At 43.8% G+C, this 19,346-nt stretch overlaps 1 protein-coding gene across 5 annotated transcripts in view; it reads right to left on the reverse strand.

Moving 5' to 3' along the window:
• SIPA1L3 (signal induced proliferation associated 1 like 3) overlaps positions 1-19,346 on the reverse strand; it is a 245,329-nt gene that overhangs the window by 126,762 nt on the left and 99,221 nt on the right. For all 5 annotated transcript variants that reach the window (XM_037818891.1, XM_037818889.1, XM_037818886.1 and 2 more), the window contains one exon: positions 18,531-18,598. The gene's annotated coding sequence lies outside the window, so the exon portion shown is untranslated. The remainder of the gene's footprint in view (positions 1-18,530; positions 18,599-19,346) is intronic.

Here is a 19,346-nt window from a genome sequence, read left to right on the forward strand (position 1 = left end):
CTTGTCGGAAGAAAGGGAAAGGCTCAAGTGAGACAGAGGACAAGGCAAAGGCACCTGCACCCTGGGGCCTGCCTGCCTTGGTTTCAAACACTGCTCTTCACTGACTCGCCCTGTGGCCCTGGACATGTAGTTTGACTTCAGTTGCCTTATTTATAAAATAAGAACAAAAATACCCATCTCACAGAATGGTTATGAGGCTGAAATGATTTTACATATGTAAAGCGCTTAGCACAGAGCCTGGCACATAGTAAATGCTCACGCAAAGTGAGCTATCTTATTGGTCATTATTTGATGGTGTATATGTATTTTATTGTTGAAGTATAATTATACAGAGTAAAATGTACCTGCTTTAAGTGCAAAGTTTGGTGAATTTTGACATGTGTAACCCAGGTGACACAGATGCGGACATATGTTGGTCAGCATCAAATAACCAAGGCTTGATATCTCACACAAGACATAGAGCCTGATTTAGGACATGAATTTACTACTGGGTGTCTGGTTTCCGCCCCTAAACTGCTCTTTTTCCTGAGTTCCCAACCTCAGAGAAGGGTCCCACAGACACACCTGCTTTTGGGGCCCTGTAGAGACCCAGGGTTGATTATAAAGCTCTTTCTTTCCACACAATTCATGAGGCTCGAGCCAGGGCACCTTTTCTGCACACAAAACCCCTTTTCAGCCCTCCAAAGTATGTGGTCAAACAGGGAAGAGGAGTGGCTAGTTGTATGGATCCTGGAGCCAGCCCCAATCCTCTGCTACAGAGGCTGGTCTATTTGGGTCCTTAAGGGTTCTCCCATCTGCTCGCTGCCCCAGGGTCCCCTGCTGTGGCTCTCTCTCACCTGATTCTCAAATCCTCCAAGTCGCAGGCCGAATTAGCATTTTTAAATGCAGATCTGGCCGGGTGGATCCCCTGCCTGAAACCCTTTCAGGACTGACTTCTGGGTAAACCCTACCCTCTCCTTGGCCTACAAGGCCCAGGGCTCTGGGCTCTGTCCTGCCCAACTCCTGGGCCTCTCCTGAGCCCCACCCTCGACTCCCCTTCTCTCTCTCCTCCAGCCTCACCAGCAATTTTATTTTTTTTAATTGAAATTTTTATTCAGATAATTGTAGATTCACTTGCAGTCTTAAGATGTAATACAGAGAGATCCCATGTATTTTTTTTTAAACTTTACCTAGCTTACTCTAATGGTACCATTTTGCAAAACCCTAGTACAATATTGCAACCAGGATATCGACACCGATACAATCCACCAATCTTATTCAGAGTCCCCCACTTTTACTTGTACTCAATTCTGTATGCATGTATTTAGTTCCATACAATTTTAATCACGTGTGTGCTTGTGTATCCACTACCACAGTCAAGATGTGAATCCCAAGGACCCCTAGTGTTATCTTTTATAACCACATTCACCTCCCTCCCATCCTGGTCCCTGACCCTTGGCAACCACTTACATGGTTCGTCATTTCTAAAATTTTGCCTTTTAAAATGTTTTCTAAATGGAATCATATAGTATGTAATCTTTTGGGATTGGCTTTTTTTCTCAGTCAGCATAATTCCCATGAGGTTCACCCAAGTCATTGTTGCATTTACTGATAGTTTGCTCCTTTTTTAAATTTAATTTTATTTTTTTTTTGCTGAGTAGTATTCCATGGCATGTAACACCATATTTGTTTAACCATTCACCTGTTGAAGGATAACATGGCTGTTTCCAGTTTGGGGCTATTATGAATAAAGCTGGTCTGAACAATTGTGGACAGGACTTTGCATAAAAACAAGTTTTCATTTCTCTGGGATAAATGCCCAGAAGTGCAATTGCTGGGTCATATGGTGTAGCTGCATATTTATTTCTATAAGAAACTGCCAAACTGTTTTCCAGAGTGGCTGTACCATTTTACATTCCCACCAGCAATGTCTTGAGAGATCCAGTTTCCATATATCCTGTCACTGGAAACTTCAGTTCATTCACTCAGCAAATATTTATTGAGCAGCTACTATGTCTTGAGTATTGTTCCATATGCTGGAGATATCAAAGAAAAAGACACAATTCCTATTATCAAATAGGAGCTTACATGTGAAAGAGGGTAGATAGGTAATACACAAGTCAACAGACAGATTATAAGTATTACGAAGAAAATAAGCAGGGTTATGTGATAAGGAAAGGGAGAAAGTGTGTGTGTGTGTGTGTGTGTGTGTGTGTGTGTGTGTGCGCGCGCACGTGTGTGGTGGGGGACAGGCAAGAGGCCATGGCAGAGTGACTATGAAGCCAGACGGCCTGGGTTCGAATCCTGGTTCCACCACTTCCAGCTGTGTCTCAGGAAGTGACCTGACTTATCTGTGCCTTGGTTTCCTTGCCTGTAAAATACCTACTTCATAGGGTTGCTGAGAGGTTTGAGTGGGCACTTAGCAGGAAGGACCAGGTCTGGATGAGGAACCCATCTGTGGGAAGAGTCTACATCATGGTTTGTGTAACCATTCACCTCTTGAAGAAGGACATATCAGGTGGCTGCTGCTAAGAAGCCACAGTTATGAGCTATCTGGGTTTCTCCAGCCTGAGACACAATGCACCCAAGTGCTCTGAAGGAAGGATCCACCTCCCCATGGGGTCAGAGCCCATCGTGCTCTGGGAGCAAGCATCCATGGGCACATCAGAAGGGACAGCAAGGCCCTCTACTTACCCAGCATCATCTAGTAGAGGCCACTTGGGCAGAGGAGATGCCAGGGAAGCAGGGTCGGAGGAGCTGCTCCAGAAACCTGGGCCTCCCCACACCCCAGAAATCTGATGTCCCTCCCAGACCAGAGGGGGCTGGTGGGCTCATTCTGGGCCCTCACTGATGGGCTGCGACACAGGGCTTCCCAAAGGTCCCAGCCCACAAAAGAGCCATTTCCTGTGTGGTGTTGAGACAAAGGTAATCTGGAAACTCCCCACCTTTCCTTGCTTCTCTCCAGGACCTGGAGAGGGAACCAAGAGAAGCAGACTGGTCAGCACTTGACAGAAGGAACAGGGAAGCAGGTGTGAGGGGTGGGGCTGTTGGCAGCTCTGGGCCTGGGAGGAAGTGAGGAGTGAGGCCATGGTTGTGGGGAACAAGCTGGGGTCTCTGAGAGGAAGGGAACATGAGTCAGCGACCAGAGCCTTTCTGAGGAAGAGGCAGTGCTTTGTCACCTGCCTTGCGGGTCTCCCAGAGGCCTGGGGTGGATCAGTAAGCTGTTCCTTTCCAGGAGACTGATGAGTCTGGAACCAGGACACTCTCCTTCCATAAAGCTCCTCTTAACCCTGCAGACTGAGTGGCCAGATGACAGCACAATGCTTCAATGTGCTGCAGAGGTGGGGAAGGCGGGAGCCTCTGGCCCTGACAACCCCGGCTTGTGGCCATCACTATAAACCGTCCAGGGGGAAGAAGGCAGCCCGGACACCAGGCCTTGAAAAAAGTACCCACTGTAGTTTTAAAAACAAATCATTATCACTCCTCTCCTGGAGACCCTTCTGTGGCTCCCAGGGTCCATGGGAAGAAAGTCCAAATTTCTTACCATGCTCACCATGCCCAGTAGGACCAGCCCTGCTGAGCTCACCCCTCCCCTCACTCTGCTCGGGCAGTGACCTTCTCTCTGTTCCTTCAACACACCTGGTTCCTCCTCACCTCAGGGTCTGAACACAGGCTCTTCTCCCCACCCAAAGCACCCTCAGACTCCAGCTCTCCCCAGGCTCATTCTATTTATCCTTCAAGTCTAGGCCAGCTGGTCACTTCTTCAGGCAAGACCCTTGCCTCCTGCCTTGTTATTCTCTCTCAAGGTGTAATAACCACAATTATAATTGTGTGGTTATTTGAGTGATTATTTATTACCTGTCTCTTTAACTGACCTGCGAGTGCCATGAAATTGGAACAGTGATAATGACATTATTACTTTAAACAACAGCTCATATTTCTTAAACACCCACAGTTGTTTTCCAGCACAACCTCCCGGCCTCCTCACAACAGTTCCATGAGGTCATTTTCACAAGGGGAAGCCATATTAGTCTTGCCCACGGGAGCAGGCAATCAGTAATTCCTTCACCCCAACATCGGGACGGGAGCCGAGCACATCCTGGGGGTAATTTTCTGACAGGTTCTCAAGCAACAGCCTCTGACTCCAAGGGTACTTGGTTTTAATCCCGCCCCAAACCAAGGAGCTGTTAATTTAACACATTTTTATTGTGCAGCTACTGTGGGTCAGGAGTGGTCTGAGCACTGGAGACACAACAACAAACAAAATGTGGGGTCACACCTCACACAGAGCATGTGTACTGGGGGGAGGGACACAAAGCCCTGTCTCTCAACTCTGTTCCCACCACCGTCCCTCACATCGCCTGACTCAGAAGCCATTTCGCTGCCCTCCTCTTCCTCTGTGGCCTCCTGGGTCCCTCGGTCCCTCCCGGCTGGCGTCCCTTCCCGGCCTCCTCTGCGATTCCTCACCATCTCTCTGGACAGCTTTTCTATTCTTTATCAATGTCCCTCCCTTGGGGACCTCATCCAATCCTGTGGTTTTAAATACCACACCTCCTTGCAGAGGACTCCTAAATTCACATCTCGAGCCTGGACCTCTCTCTGCCCCGAACTCCAGACTCATATATCCCAATGCCTGCTTGCTATCTCAACCCAGTTGTCTAAAAGGCACCTTCTGAGTAACAGAGCCAAACTGTCATCTTGCTTTTTCATACCACCTTCTGCTGTCTTCGCAAACTTCCAACCTGGTATTCCTCAAATAAATGCCTTCACCATTCACCTGCTTTGGTTCTAGCCAAAACCTACTTGTTATCCTAGAACTCTCTCTTTTTCTCACTTTCCACATCCAGTCTCCTACCCCAGCCCCCATCTCCTGCCTGGACCACAGACCCTCTCCAGAGACTCCTTCCTGGTTCCCTGGCCCCCACCCCAGCTTCCACCCTGCCTCTGTTAAGAGATGAGTCAGATCATGTCCCTCCTCTGCTCAGAGCCCTCCCATTACACATTTAGGAAAAAAGCCACAGTCCCTACAAGGCTTCACATGGAACTCTCTGACCTCATTTTTGCCTAGGGTGTGTTTTTATTTTAGCCCTTCGGTGTGTAGTGGTGGATCCTTTGCATTTCCATGATGATTAAGGATGGTGAGGTATGCAATTTAAATAATAATACTAGCAATAATAGCAATAAATGGTTACCATTTAGGGAGCATTTAGCATATGGCAGCATTAGGCTAAGTGCTTTCTATATACAGCTACATAATCCCTTTCGAAAACCCCTGGGCCCAATGTGTTTTGGAATTCAGAATATGCTGGATTTTAGAAAGACAATTCAGAGTCTGTACCTCTATAGCAAGGCCTGAGGAAGCACTGGTGGTTCATCCCCTCAGTATTTCTGAAGTGAACTATGACAATATATCAGTTTGATCAGGTTCCACCTGGCATTGTAGAGCTGTACTACAGCCTAAGTTCCCACAACCACTGTATAAGGTAGGTAATATTATCACCTCTATTTTACAGATGGGGAAACCAAGGCAGAGGGCCGTTAAGGGACTTGGCCACAGTCACATGCTAGCTAGAAGTGGAGGGCTGCAATTCCAACACAGGTCATCTTTACCACTGTTCTCTCTACCAGTTCTCAGGGTAGCAGACTGGAAATCAATTGATGCTAAATGATTGAATGAATGAGATTAAGCTGGGGAAGTCAGAAAACTCAGGTTCACCAATGAATTACAGCTCATGGCAGGAAGCTCTTACACACCACTGGGCTCTTTATTTATTTATTCTGGATACAAGATCTATTCAAATATAAAGCAAGCTCCCCCCACCAAAACAATTTATCCTTAGAAATAATAATTGTCTTTCAGAGTCTTTCATATTAATTTATTTTGAGCAAAGTGCTACTTGGGAAAGACACATTAACTTCTAAAGACTTAAATGATGCCAGTTTTGGCAACAGTAAAAAAAAGGAGGCATATATTATAACAGAGACTTATTGACCATTCCTAAGGCCTTGAGCCCACAATTCCAACTGTTGTAAGTCACTTAAAGAGGCTCTTTAAAGATCCATTTAAAGAGCATGAGAGGGACAAATAATTGTAAGCAACATTAATTTAATTTAACAAAGTATGAGATGTAAAAGTCTTACTGTATATAGTGGTGCATTTAAATTGAATTTTGACAGTTTAAAAAAGGGTAAGGTAATAACGAAAACTGTCTTAAAGCAAAGTGCCATGGTATGAGATGAACTTATATGGAGATATTTAATTTTTCTTAATTGTCTTTTTTATTATTCATATTTTAATGATCAGACTGACTCAAAAGCACCTGCTTATGTTACCACTTTCATTTGTTCACATTTATTCAGTTACTTATCCAATTTGGGTAACTGTCCTTAAAAATACACCAACTTTGTTTTTTAATGTAACATAGTGAATTAGTGGCTACACTATAGAGATCACCAATAGGAGGAATTTTTAGAAAACTGTTCAGTGGTATATGACTGGATTCTTGAGGCATGGGGTAAAATATCCAGCACTAACATAACACACAGACTCAAGAAGTGCCACCTCACATACACTTTAGATGGACTTGTAGCTGCTGTGTTCTGAAAGTTTGCACAGATGACTCAGAAACCGACTCCAGTGATAATAAAGATGCCAGCAAAGAGGGTGAATAACACCGTTTTCTTGTGTGTCAGAGGATATAAGTAACATTTTGAATCCAACATTTTTGCTGTTACGAGTCTAAAAGTCACAAAATTAATAAATTAAAAAAATATAAATAGGCAGTTGATTATATCATCTATATCTCTAAACATTTCAAGTTGACGCCAAAACTTTTTTTTTTTTTAATTTTCTCTTTGGAAAGATGGGGAATCACCTTGTTCTGGGACACATATGGTGTATTTTTAGTACAGCTATTTAAAAAAATCTGAAAGACACACACCAACTTGCAAAAGTGATTAACTTGGGGGATTTTTGGTCCTTTGATTTCTTTGCAAGTATTACTTTGATAATCAGAAATGCAAAACAAAGTTTTTTAATGTGAACCTCACCCAAGGACATGGTAAAGTACTCGTTCTTACCCTTGGCTGCACACTTATAAACACATGGGAACTTTAAAACACACATACACACACACACACACACATCCATGTCCAGGTCTCATTCGCAATGACTCTAATTCTCTTGGTCTGGGCCCAGGCCTCGGAATCTTTTTAAACCCTCCCACATATTCTAATGTGCAGCCAAGGATGGGAGTCATTATTAAAGCAACACTTTCCAAATTATTCTGCAGAACATGTTACCAGGTGTCTTTTAGAAAATAAAAGAGTTCCACGGACAAAGAAGCAAGTTCTTTCCTGTGGGATTTCTCGGTGCTTCTACTATGCAAATGTACACCATGCCTTTAACAAGAAAAAGACACAGTACCCGGTGGACTTTGCTGTCACCATTCCTTTGGAGCAACCATGCCATTAAGCAAACCTTGTCCACTCTACCTCCAAAAGGTATCCAGAACCTGCCACCCTCATCCTTCCACTATCCCTATCCTGGGTCCTGTCCTTATTGTCTCCCACCTGGACTTTGGCAGCAGCCTCCTCACCATTCTCCCTGCTCTCCCACTGGCCTCTGCAATTCACTGTCTACAAGGTGAGTTTATTACAAGATCCTTCGGGCATGCAGAGTTTGAAAAAGCTCCTGCTCCTGTCCCTAAGACTGCACACAGCATTGCCGCCAACGTCACGGAGAGCAGAGCTGTGGGCTGAATGAACCCAGGCCTGTGACACAACACTGAGCTGCCATGTCGCCAACCTAGAAGGCAGCCCAAAGAGCCTTTGGATTTGGGGTGCCCAAACGTTTCCTGATTGTTTAGGCCAGTGATAGTGGGGTTTTGTTACTTGTAGTGCAAAGCATCTCAACTAACACATTCTCCTAGATGCTCTCGTTATATATCTCCCCCTTCTAAAATGCCAGCTCCATGGGAGCTGGGATATTTGTCTATCTTGTTCACTGTGTCCCTAGCACCTAAAACACTGCCTGGCAAAGAGCAAGAACTCCGCAAGTGTTGAAAGAATGACTGAGCTCATTTAATTCTTTTAACAGCTCCAAAAGGTGGGCACTACAAACACCAAGTTTCTCTGCACAGCTAATCAAACCCTCACAACCTGCCATCCTTTCTGCTCCCCTACTCATGACCCTGCAGCCACACAAGCCCCTTCCCAGCTACCCCCTCCACCAGAAACGCTCCCCCACCCCTCAGTGCCATTAGGTTAACGCCTACTCAGCCCTCAGCCTCCTCTCAAAGGTCAGGCCTTATGACATCTCCTGACCTCCCCAAACATGTCAAACCCCCCTTGGATATGCTCTCAGCACTCTGGACTCCTCTGTCAGGCACTTACTGCAGGTGTAATTACACAGCTGTTTCTGTAATTACTTACGGCATTTAAGTACCATTGTGCCACCGTCTAATCCTCCTGCTGTGCTGAACCTGGGTGTGGGGTGTTCAGTTGTGGAAGCCAGAAGACAGGGGAGCCCCCATCTCAGCCCGGGTCCCTGAAGTACAAGGTAAAGTACCCCCATCTGATCTGCCTTGTGTCATTAATAAGAAATCTATACTTGTGTCAAACTTCCAGGATTCCAGGGTCAATTTGTTACTGCAGCAAAATCTTGCTTGTCACTGGCATTTGTGCAAATGAATGAAGGCAGCTAGAGGCAGAAGTAATTGTGATCACTGGACTGGGAGATGAGGAGCAAGGCAATGGCTTCTCAGCTGACAGAATCGAACCTCTGAAAGGATGAGAGAGGGGGACAGAACTACTCCCTGGGGAATCACCACTTCCAATTCCTGATGAGGCAGATAAAAGGCCCCAGAGCCTCCACTCCATCAGAAAGGGACTGCCTCAGGGGCTCTCGGCAAACACCGCTCCTTAGGGATCATGGCCAAGTCCCAGCCCGTGTAGATGAGAGTGGAGGCTGCTCAGAAGCCAGCAACACCCTGGAAAACCCTGTTAGCTGGAGGAACTGAAACAGCAGGGCTGTGTGAACCAGCCTGGACTAATTCAGGCTGACAACCTTCCCGTGGAATCACCCACTGGGGCTCTAACCTCCTGGCTCCGTCCCAGAAAATAAATCACACTGTCAGGTCGAATTTGGGACTTGGCTGATGGGCTGGGCTCAGCAGAGCATCCATGCGTTATGGCCACAGAGGTCAAGGGCAGCTTGTGCTCTGGAGGCCAACAGAGACTGGGCGAGAGAGGCAGAGTTTTCAATGGTGGACTGACAGCTATGGATTTCCAACAGACACTAAAGAAACTCCTCTTTTCTCCCACAAAATTTCCAGCCCACACCCCAGCTGTACAAGCCCTGTTCCCAGAGCACAGTCCTGCTAAATCCAGGCACCATGCTAGGCACATGGTAAATGCTAACATATTTGGAAAATAAATATGACAATAGCAGCCATGGTACACTTATGAGTTTACATGCTGGGAGACATAAGCTGCTAAGCTCTCACATAGAGCACGGGTAACGAATGCAAGCTGCAAAGTAAGCACTGCTGCTGCTACTGCCATCGCTGTCGTTGTCGTCATCATCATCATCATCATCATGTTATTCTCTATTATGTGATTATGTCGTGTCAGGCATTGTCCCAGGTACAAATTTGTAATTACATTTAATTATCAAAAAAAACTTAGGAGGACATAGAAGCTCCCAGAGTTAAGAAGCCCCCTTGGGCCTAGTCAATGGATAAGCTAGAACTAGAACCCAGCTCAGCTGGATTCTGAAGCCCACGCTCTTTCATGTCAACCCATCCTTGATGTCACCTTTCCAAGAAATTTGCCCTGAAACCCCCAAGTCAGGGTTAAATATCTCCACTGGGTTCCCACGGCCCACTGGCTCCCCTGATGAGAACTCTCATCAGTCTGGGGTGTTTCCCGACCACTGTATGTCCAGAAAAGTATAACTATAAGCCTAGTGCCCAGCACAGGACCAGGGCTATGGACCTGCCCATCAAAATCGGCTGGCTGGAGACCCCTGAGTCCAAATTCTTCATTTTACAGAGGAAGGAAATGGATATTCAGAAGGAGATTCAGTGAAAGAAATTCACCAAAGAAAGGAGAGGTAGAGAAGGGGTAAACTGCTCCTTCACCAAGGCCCAAAGCTGCCTATGGGAGCCCTCTCTGACCCCACAGTCCCCTGGGCTTTCCCCTTCACAGCGCTGACCCCCTGGGCTGTCACCATCTGAGGGTCTGCCTCACTCACTGCCTCCCCAAGAATGTAGGGTCAGGGTTGTCTCTGTCAGCACCTTGCCTCCAGCATCACTCACCATAGGGCTGGACCAGAAGAGGCACAATTTAAATGTGTGTTGAACTAATGATTAGAAATTATAAACAAGCAAAACCCCAGAGAAAGGTAACAAGATAGGAAGCCATATTCCAGGAAGAATGCTTAAAAGCACAGGTACATTTTGTCTGGAAAAGGCAGGCCAGGAGACATCTTCTCAGCCATTTGCAAGTCCCTGGCTACCAAGAAGATGCTTGGCTGGTGCTACGCAGCAGGGCTGGACCAGAACTAGTGGGAGGTAGTTACAAATAGGCGGATGTGAGTCACAAGAAAGCTTTTTAATGACCAAATCAGACCCAAAGCAAAATATACTGCCCGGTTCCTCCTTTGTTGGAAGAATTTATAGTGAGGCTAGACGGCAAGTAGTCAGGGACCCCCAGAACCTTCTATGAGGCAAGAAAGAGTAGTGGCTAAGAGCAAAGGTTCTGGAGACAGACTGTATGGGTTCCATACTGGCTCCTCTACTTGGCAAGCAGCTTCACCACCCTGTGCCTCAGTTTCCTCATCATTACTGTGGGAATATCACAGTGGCGGCGTCGTAAGGTGATTGTAAGGGCTGAATGAGATCACAGACATATAGTGCTTACAACAGGGCTGGGCACCATCAGCAACCATTAATGTTAATTATTATTGTTTTTCTTCAATCATGGAGGCAGACATTGTTGGCCAGCTAGCCCAACTGACACTCTCAATCCCCCTTTTCTCTTGCTTCCTCCTCGGGAAAGGGTGAAAAGTTAAACAAAATTTCCCACCTTCCTTGGTGACACACGTTTCCATGTGACACATGTTGCTGGAGCTCCCTTCTCTCTTTGTCCTGCCTGGGGCTGGGGCAGCATCCTTCCTACCATGAGGGTAAAGGCCAAGAGAACCAAAGAGACACCAGCCCTGACATTACTCAGTCACCGAACTAACACTGGCAGCCAAGTACCTCCATTTGTTGTTACGTGAGAGAAATCAACTCTCTTTTGCTCTGAGCTGGGATTTTTGTTCTTGCAGTTGAAAGCATTCCTGGTTGATGCTCCTACCAAGACCCAAATGCCCCTGGTCATTGTTTGCTACCCTCAGTTTGCAAACCACGGTTAAGACCACAGTTGAGATCCCCAGATCGAGAGGAAGAGGAATGGAAGGCTGAACCAGAACCATGTTTACCAAGCTTCTGTGCTGTGTTCCACCCCTCCTTTTTAACTGCATCAGCATCGTAACTGTACAATTATTTACTTAATATTTTCTTTAAATCAACTCACTTTTAAACTTATATATATGTACTTAAAAAGGAATCTATATCACCAAAAAATGAAAAAATGGGCATCTTCTGCTACAAAGAAACAGTAACTTAAAAAAATATAAACAATGAAAAGAAACAAAATATATTCTTCCATGTACCACTCAAAATTACCTCAGGTAGCATAACTTGGGTTGAATGGAATAGAGAAATTGCTCATTTTTGTCTACTATTGAGGAAAAAAAATCAGAAGGTGTGGTAATACACGGCCTGCATTTTCTCAGGGCAACAGTGGGCTATAGCTGGGCACAGGAGGCCACACATTCTGTTTGCCACGATTTCTGAAGCCCAGTTGAGGAATGAGGTGATGCGACTGAGATCTCCCAGCCGGCCAGTAGGAGAATCAGGTTGGGCACCTGCTTACTCCTCTGTTCAGGCCTTTCCCCGTCACCTGGTCTAAAGTCGCCCCTGGTTACGCTCAGTCCCCTTCCCTGCCCTCTTCATCTCTGTAGTACTTACCCCCTCCAACTTATCCTACATTCACCTGTTTAAATGTCTATTGGTTTCTTCCCCAGTAGAATGTCAGTTCCCTTAGGGAACTGCCTTGTTTTCTTCACTGCTGAATCCCCAGTGCCTGGAACATAAAAGCAGGTGCCTAAATGCATATCTGTTGAATGAATGAAAGAACAAACGAATGAACAAATGAAGCATCTGAATTCCTGAAGGCCTGGTTTACCACGTAGGGAAAATGCCTGCCTTCTATAGTTTGAAAGGAAGTGCTGGGAGTTCACTCAGAATTTGGGACTTTTTTTCACATTAGAAAGAATATGCTAGATTAAAAGAAGTATCCACAAGCCCACACAGATACAAATTGACAACTGAAAAAGAAATAAGGAAGAAGGATTGTGGGAAGAAGGCAGAATAGGAAGCTCCAAAATCAGTCTCTCTACCAGAATAACTAACAGGCAGGAACTGTCTGAATCAACTATTTCCAAACTCTGAGTCCAGCAGAACACTGTATAGCATACTGGAAGAGCAGAAGAGACTGGTAAATTACAGTAAATACCAATAAACTGCTCTCTTCACACAGTGGTTACAGTCATCCATGTTCCACTCTTGTGGCAGGTAACAGTGGGGTCCAGCCCCTAGTGTAGCTTGCTGGTGCCAGAAAGGGACATAAAAGTCCACATCCCCAAGATCCAGGGAGGGCATGGGCCAACTGCTGATCACAGCTTTTGAATAGGTACTTTGGATTGCTGGAGGCCCACCTCTGAGGGATGCCACTGTTCCAACCTGCTATGGACAAAGGGGACAGAGGAGATTAAAGATGGTGTTTCCTCAGGGCTGCAGAGGACAACTGAAGAGCTGCATCTGCTCTGCAGGTCAAGAAAGCACAGCTTTGGGGAACCACGGAAGAAGTTTCGGTGCCCTTCTTGGCCCCTCTTTCATGCCTTCTCCAGGGCAGTCTGAAGCTGGTTGGCAGTCCTTTAGTGGGTTCCTGGCTTTGCTAAGCTGGGAAAGGTTGACTTGGAAACTCCTCTTCTAGAGGCCCCACCTCCCATAATTTGCCCTCCAGGCAAAAACAAATTGAAACAAAGCACAGTGTAAGAAACAATCAAGGCAGAGGAGCTGGGGCAGAGGCTCACCTGCTCTAAGTCCAGCAGTGGAACACCAGGATAGGGAGAAGGTCTGTCTTCTGGGAAGTAGAGAGGACATTCAGACTCCGAAAACAGGGGAACTCCTAAAGCCACCAGCAAGCACAAGCCCAGGACACGACACAGACCCAGAAAAGATGGAGAGGACCCTGCACTTTGCATTCACCTTGTGTGGGCCTTCCTGATAGGTGGGCTGACACTCAAGAGAATCTCTATCATATAACCAGCTGGTTTCAAACTCAAGAAACAAACATCTCAGGGAATAAATCCCAGAGTTAACATTTTAAAATATTGAAATGTACAATGTGCAACCAAAGATTACAAGACAAACAAAGAAACAAGAAATGATGGCCCACCCAAAGAAAGAGGATAAAAATCTAGAAAATATCATTGAAGAAGGCAAGAGTATGAACATACTGGACAAAGACTTTAAAACAATGACCTTACTATGCTCAAGGATATGAAGGAGAATACAGAGAAAGAATTAAAGGATATCAGGAAAACAATGAAAGAACAATATGAAAATCTCAATAAAGAGATAAAAGTTTTAAAAAGGAACCAAACAGAACTACTGGAGTTGAAGACCACAATACTGAAATTAAAAATGCCCAGGAGGTTATCAACAGCAGATTGGAACTGGCATAAGAAAGAATCAGTGAATTTGAAGACAAGACAACTGAAATGAGTCAGGATAAGGAGCAAAACAAAAAAAGAATTATAAAAAGCAAAAATAGCCTGAGAGACCTCTGGGACACCATCAAATGTCTCAATATACACATTATGGGAGTCCCAGAAGGAGAAGAAAGAGAGAAAGGGGCCAAAGGACTATTCAAAGAAATGACAGAAAACTTCACAAACTAAGCAAAAAATGTGAATCTGCACATCCAAGAAGCCCATCGAAAACCAAAAAGGATAAGCTTGAAGAAAAAAACACCCTGTCACTTATTGATCAAACCCTTGAATGCAAAGGACAAGGAAAGAGTTCTGAAAGCTGCAAGGGAAAGTCAAATGTTATGTACAAAAGAGTGTCCCAGTAAGAATTAAGCATAGATTTCTCATCAGAAAGCATGGAGGCAAAAAGGCAGTGAGTTGAAATACTTAAAAGTGCTGAAAGAAAACTATTGGCAACCAAAAATTTTATATCAGGCAAGACTTTCTTTCAAAAAGGAGGGAGAGATTAAGACATTTCAAATAAACAAAAGCTGAGGGAGGCAACACTAGACTTGTCCCACAAGCAACGCTAAGGGGAGTTCTTCAGATTGAAAGGAAAGGACAAAAAGATAGTGGTTCAAAGAGCCAGAAAGAAAGAAAGACCTCTGGTGAAGGTAACTGTTTGGGTAATTATAAACGCCAATACTATAGTATTATATTTTTTGGTATGTAACTCAACTTCTTACTTCCTACAGGTGCTAAAATGCAAACACATAAAATGTAATGATAAATCTATGGTTTCAAACATACAGTGTACAAAGATATAATTTGTTACAAGTACAAAACAAGGTGGGGGGGACAGAGGGGTTTAGGAATAGTGTATATATATACATATATGCTATTGAAGTCAAGCATCAAATCAAATATGACTATTATAGATTAAGGGTTTCAAATTTTAACCCCATTGTAAGCAAAAGACTTATACTTCTCCATCTTAAAACTTATTATAAAGCCACAGTAATCAAAACAGCATGATACTAGCACAAGGACAGACATATAAACTAATGGAATTGAATTGAGAGCTCAGAAATCGACCCTCACCTTCATGGCCAAATGTTTTTTGACAAAGGGGCAAAGAACACTCAAGTGGGAAAGAACAGTCTCTTCAACAAATGGTGCTGGGAAAACTGAATCTCTGTTTGCAAAAGAATGAAGGTGACCCCTACCTTACACCATATACAAAAATCAACTCAACATGGACCAAAGACCTAAATATAAGAGCCAGAACTATCAAACTCCTATAAGAAAACACAGGGAAGCATTTCCAGGAACTTCTCTTAGGCAATGGTTTCTTAGACTTTACAACCAAAGCACAAGCAACAAAAGAACAAATAGATAAATGGGACCTCATCAAAATAAAAACTTTTACACCTCAAAAGGCTTTATCATGAAAGTAAAATGACAACCTACACAATGGGAGAAGATATTTGGAAATCACATATCTGATAAGGTTTAATATCCAGAATATATAAAGAAATCCTTCAACTCAACAACAACAAAAAAGTCAAACACCACAATTTAAAAATGGGCAAAAGATTTGAACAGACATTTTTCCAAAAAAGATATACAAATGGCCCAAAACAACAACAACAAAAAAAACCACACATGTGAAAAACTGTTTTACATCATTAGCCATTATGGAAATGCAAATAAAAACTACAGTGAGATATCCTTTCACACCCACTAGAATGGCTACTATTAAATAAATGGAAAATTACAAGTGCTGGAGAGGATGTTGAAAAACAGGGAAACTCATTAATTGCTGGTGGCAATTTAAAATTGTGTATCTGCTGTGGAAAACAGTTTGGCAGTTCCTAGGAAAGTTAAATATAGAATTACCATACGACCCAGCAACACCTCTTCTAGGTATATATCCAAAATAATTGAAAGCAAGGATTCACAGATATTTGCACACTGATGTTCATAGCCGCATTATTCACAGTTTGCCAAAAGATGGAAGCAACCATGTGTTCATCAACCAATGAGTGGACAAACAAAATGTGGTATATACATATGATGGAATATTATCCAGCTGTAAAAAAGAATGAAGTGCTGTTACATGTGACAATATGGGTGAACCTTGAAGACATCGTGTTGAGTGAAATAAGCCAGATACAAAAGGACAAATATTGTATGATCTCACTGATATGATGTAATTAGAATAAGCAAACTCACAGAGCGAGAACCTAGAATACAGGTTATCAGGAGACAGGGTGCTGGTAGGGAATAGGGAGTTAAGGCTCAAAATATACACAGTTTCTATTTGGGATGGTGGAAAAGCTTTTGGTAATAGATGGATGGCAGCACAACATTGTGAATACAATTAACAATACTGAATTACATATTTGAATGTTGTTAAAAGGAGAAAATTTTAGGAGGTATATATGGTACTAGAATAAAATTTAAAAAAAAAAAAAAAAAAAAAAATCCATGGAACTGCCCAACACAGTGAACCCTAAGTTAAACCATGGAGTATAGTTAATAGTGCAATTGTAAAATGTGCTTTCATGAACTGTAACAAATGTACCACACTAATGCAAGGTATTAATAACAGGGTGGTATATGGGAATCCTGTATTTTATGCATGATCTATAAACTCACAACTTCTCTATAAGGAAAAAAAGGAAGAAGAACAACTAAAGTAGGAAAACAACAAAAACAAACAAGAGAGAAGGGATGGGTCTTGCTTACAGAAGAATTCCAATTAACAAATATAGAAGGAATAAGGGAAATACAAAATTCACCATTAGGTTAATACCACAGCAATAATCATGGACAGGCAAGATCCACCCACCAATGGTTGCTAAAATTAGTGGGTGAGAGTTTGAGCAGAAACAAAATATTTGCATAGTTTCACAGTATCTTCCCCAAGATATATATCAGTTACAGAGGGAAACAGCAACTTTACGTTAGAGAAACCTGGCAGATACCACCTTAACTAATGAGCAAGGTCAACCTTACCAATGAGAAGACACGCTAGCATCCCAGAACCCCGGGCCTGGTGCCCTGGGGAGGGCGCATCACCTCTGTGGTGTGCTTCTAACAATCCAGTCATGAAAAAACACCAGACAAACCCAAATTGAGAGACTTTCTGCAAAATAACAGACCAGTATGTTCAAAAGTGTCAAGGTCACGGAAGACAAGGCTGAGGAACTGTTACAAATTGGAGGAGATTAAGGAGATGTGACAACTAAATGCAACATGGGATCCTGGAACAGAAAAAGGACATGGGAGAAAACCGGTGAAATCTGAATAGACTGTAATTTAGTTAATAGTATTGAACAAGTATTAATTTCCTGGTTTTGATAATTGTATAAGATGTGAACATCGGGGGAAGCTGGATGAAGGGTGTATGTGAACTCTCTGTACTATTTTTGCAACTTTTCTGTAAGTCTAAAATTACTTAAGAATAAATAAGTTAATAAAGAATTGTGCTAAGATGCACCCTTTGATGGAATCCTGGCCAGTAGACACTGTGCCACAAACAACTGTAGGTACCCGGCAAGGCTTTGCCAGGAATTGATGAGACCCAGTGAACAGCCAAGAGAAAAGTTACCTTTTATATTCACTCAGTTCCCACAGTTCCACTGATAAATCCCAACCACTGCGGGTGTCCAGAGTCTAGATGCTAAAATCTTCCACTCCCTACCTTCTCTTACTGTCAGGGTCTCTTGGTCCTTCAAGGATCAGACCAACACCCTTTATCCCCATGCCCCCTCCCAAACACTTTTTTAGTATCTTGCCAGCAAAGGCTGCTGTCCTCTCTTAGGAAAGCCCCCATACAAACTGGAATGCCACATACCCTGAGGCCCACTCTACTGCTTGGAATCCATCCCACAGAAACAAAAAGGGATGTCACCAGCAAAATACCAGAAACCTAAACATAACATATTCAAAACCTGTATATTACTACATGTACGTATTTACCACATGTACATGTTTTAGGTAATGTGTAACTACGTACATTGAATTTTTAATCTAGAGAGAAACAGAGCCAAGGCACACCCACACTGGGGTGATGGGACTGTTCTCCTGGTTGTGGTGGCAGTTACACAATTGTATGCGTTGGTCTAAACTCAAAGATCTGTCCACCAAACAGTGAATTTTACTCTATGTAAAATTTTTTTGAAAGCCTGCAGAAATATTAATTGAATACAGGGCCAGTATTATAAATAAAACTTATTTACAATTTCCCCCAAGTTGGTTCCCCATCAGAGAGGTGGTTAAACCTTTATCTATATAGATTTTTAAAAACTGACTTTGAGAAAGGTTTTTCTTTTAAAAAAGAGCATGACACACTGACATGTGCTTATGGCAAAGATCTCCAGGACATACTGTTGGGGACAGTAGAGAATGTGCCGTGGAAGCAACCACACTAAAATTATAAGTGTGTCTATACATATGTAGGAATGTTCATGCACAGGAAAAGGTCTAGCAGGACAGCCACTGAACAACTGACAGTAATTACCCCAGGAGAAGATGTGAGACTTCAGGTGATGGGAAGGACATTGGAGACTTCCACTTTCCCGTGGATACTCTCTTGTATACACTTTTTTACTAATAAAGATGCCTGCATGTATTAGTTATAAAATTTAAGCCAACAAACAAGTGGCCACACCGTACTCACCCTTAGTACATGCTGGACACTAGTGCTCCTTGAGGGTTCCAGGAGAGCCGATGTCCAAGACTGTGCATCTACAGAGAGAAGAAGAAAGCGGTGATGTCTTTGGTCAACTTGAGCCTTCCTGCTGCAATATTCACCTGCCATTTATTTATTCACTCCCTCAGCAAGTATTTATTGACCACTACTATGTGCCAGGCACTGAGGATACACCAGTGAGCAGGGCGGGCAGGGTCGCCTTCCTCCTGGAACATTCTAGCAGGGGGGGTAGGACAATAAACAGACACACAGTAAAGTCAGGGAGCGGTAAGGACCTTGGTGAAAAAATAAGCAGGTTGACGAGACAGTGATGGGGCAGAGTGGCCAGGGAAGGTCTCGCTGAGCAGAGGAAGGAAAATGTGAGTTGGGGGACAGTGTGGCTATTTGGGTAAGAGCCTTCCAGACTCAAGGATGACCAGAGCAAAGGCCCTGAGGCAGGAGCATTTCAGGAGCCTCTTCAGGAGCAACCAGGAAGCCAATGTGGCTGGTGTAGGGTGAGGGAAGGGAGGTGGTGAGGGCAGGGAGGTGACGGGGCACCCCACGGGCCATTATAAAGACATTTCCTTTAGACAGCTGTGAGCAGAGGAGTGGCAAAGAGATAGCACTTGTCTTCACTTGTAACTTGAGATTATTAATTTATATTATTGAATCTTTCATAAACTTATTTATATCTGAGTGAATTCTTCATGGATGAATGAAAGTCTCCAGGCTGAGGAGCCACTGTCTGTACTGTTCACTCTCACACTCTATGAGCCTAGCTAGCACAGGCCAGGCACTCACTAG

This window comes from Choloepus didactylus, chromosome 27 (assembly GCF_015220235.1).
Source record: "Choloepus didactylus isolate mChoDid1 chromosome 27, mChoDid1.pri, whole genome shotgun sequence".
NCBI classification, from domain to species: Eukaryota; Metazoa; Chordata; class Mammalia; order Pilosa; family Megalonychidae; genus Choloepus; species Choloepus didactylus.